General features: G+C 36.7%; 1 long non-coding RNA gene across 2 annotated transcripts; it reads right to left on the bottom strand.

Annotated features, from left to right (window-relative positions):
• Positions 1-449: 449 nt before the first annotated feature.
• LOC136272889 (uncharacterized) lies at positions 450-2,193 on the bottom strand. 2 transcript variants are annotated; one of them, XR_010710950.1, is made up of 3 exons: positions 2,083-2,193; positions 1,355-1,931; positions 450-825 (listed from the first exon to the last, which is right to left on the bottom strand). It is a non-coding gene; the product is annotated as an uncharacterized lncRNA (long non-coding RNA). The 2 variants fall into 2 exon arrangements; XR_010710949.1 differs by lacking the exon at positions 450-825 and having other exon boundaries at positions 1,354-1,931.
• Positions 2,194-2,542: the final 349 nt, after the last annotated feature.

Below are 2,542 nucleotides of genomic sequence, written 5' to 3'. Positions count from 1 at the left end.
TAAATTGATCGGAATGACTAAACATGTCCTTTTAACCACTACTGAAACATTTATAATAAGTTGTAATATTTGCTAACAAAAATTTGACTTTTAAGTTACTTAAGGCAGTATGGATATGACCGATCACACATATATTTATATTTTCAACTGTCTTTGTCTGTGATAACATTACAAAGCAATTTTGAACCCTAAAACCGAATAACATCAAAAAATATGAGTGACACAAAATGGGCGTGTCTTATAGCAAAACCGAAAAACGGTATTGGCTGCACGGCGCGCGTAGTAATACATTGCATGTGCTAAATAAAAAAAGTAGTGGTTTTGAAATGTTTTCTTTTCGCACACAAAATGAATGAAAATTAAAATGAGCATGTAAAGGTTACCGTTTAATATAAAATTTATAGAAAAATATCTTAATATGCAATTCAAATATTTTATATAAACGGCTCGTCTGCTGATGAATAGATTTCTTATAATGATCGTCTGCTGATCACTTCATTTTTTATTTCGATCGAATGCAGCCACCATGAACGACGATATATCAGATGCGGTAAAATATGGCGATTTTGAAGTATTTAGTGGGGATAATTATGAAGCCCTCCTGCCAGAATTAAAATTAGAAGGTTTTGATTCTGATTTTGACAATTTTCTATCCGAAATGGTCGTTTCGGACTTCGATATAACATTAGCGCAACAGGCATTTGCCGATTTGAAAAAAATCCGATGATCCCGGGTTGCCAGCCCCAGAAACGCCAACAAGTACTCGTTTTGCCAAGCTTTCCGACGACGAAATTAAAGGATTTCAGGAACTCACACAATCAAAGGCTACAAAACAAAGAACCAAATGGGGTTTAAAGATTCTTACAGGTACGCTTCTTTTTTTTAAAAAAAGTGAATATTAGTAAGCAGCAATTAAACGCAAACAAAAACAGCCCATATTATGCAGTTACAGTTTTTTCTCAAATAACTGTCAAAACATGGATATCATTGTGCGTTTTCTATTACAGATTGGCATATTGAAACGTTTGGAGTCCCTCTAGATCTGGCTGAGATTTGCGAGGAGGATCTGGCGAAAAAAACTCAGTCGCTTTTACTGTGAAGCAAAACCCAAAACCCGAAAAAGGAGCATACCTCCGAATATCATAAAAATACCATGAAAGCAATCAGAGCCGCCATAAACAGGCATTTATCCGACATCGGTCGAAATATAGACATTGTAAACGATAAAACATTCAAAACTGCAAATAAAAGTTTGACCGGTCTCATGAAGCATAGAATGGTCACTGGAACTTCTCGCCCTACAACTCATAAGGAGATCATTCACAAATCAGATTTACAGAAAATTTCTGCTTACCTGGAGAGTGCATATTCTTCTCCAGTCAATCTGCGACTTGCAATGTGGTACATCATCGCGATACATTTTGTGTCTCGTGGTCTTGAATTCCATCATCAGCTTCGGGTAGATTCCTTCGATTTCAAAGTTGACGAAGAAGGCTCCATATATGCTTGTTTGAAGCATGAAACAAAACAAAAAAACTATCAAGGTGGCATTCACAAACTTGAAGCACTGAACGACAAAAGAATGTATGAAACTGGAAACGAAACTTGTCCTGTGAAGATGTTGAAGTTCTTCTTGTCTAAAACGGACCCAAATGCGTCTCATCTTTTCAATAAATGCGTTAAAGATGCCATTTCTTACCCGAAAGATTGCAACATATGGTACACAGCCGATCCCATGAAAAAGCGATCATATGTTAATTTCCTTCCGGATATTTGCAAGGCCGCCGGGTGCAAACGTTACACAGCTCACTGTCTAAGAGCGACAGCAATTCAGGCCATGAACGACGCTGGATTTGAAGCAAGACACATCATGTACTTCTCCGGGCATCGCAACGAAGCTTCCATACGTAGCTATAATCGTGAACTGTCTTCTACCCAAAAAAAATGCGAGTGCAACTTTATCTACAATAACCACCGCAAGTGTCAAAATAAATGATCCATCTGAAGATTCATGTGTAACTTCCGGCCAACAATCACAGAATCTTCAAATCGTTCCCTATAATTCTGAAAATTCCAACTTACCTGTCAAAAATGAACTTAATTGTTCCACCATGTCCGACTCGAGCATTAAATTTGGAGTTTTGAATAACTCCCGCTTTGAGAACTGTTCCATTACCATCAAGTACAATCTCGACTGATGTGTAGATCGACCGCCTTACCGCGCAGGAGGAAAGTACCTTCCGCTATCACGAAATAAACACTCTAGTTATTTACTATTTTGCAACTACACACATTTTTTTTTTTAAATCAAATGATATTTGATTTGATATTTTGTTGTATCGACTTAATAAATTTGCAAATTTGACTCTTCAATACATGTCTGTGAGTTTTCATGTACAACACACGTGTGATGCAAGTGTCAAATGACGTATTCCTGGGGCGCCAGTGGGGTTTGCATAATTATACGAATTAAAACAACGGTAAAAATGTTATAATTATTAGATCTTTAATCGTGCACATTAGAAATAATATAAATATAAGT

The sequence above is a fragment of the Magallana gigas genome, chromosome 2, assembly GCF_963853765.1.
Source record: "Magallana gigas chromosome 2, xbMagGiga1.1, whole genome shotgun sequence".
Taxonomy (NCBI): Eukaryota; Metazoa; Mollusca; class Bivalvia; order Ostreida; family Ostreidae; genus Magallana; species Magallana gigas.
The sequence above is the reverse complement of the archived record's forward strand: the minus strand, read 5'-3'. Positions and strand labels throughout refer to the sequence as shown.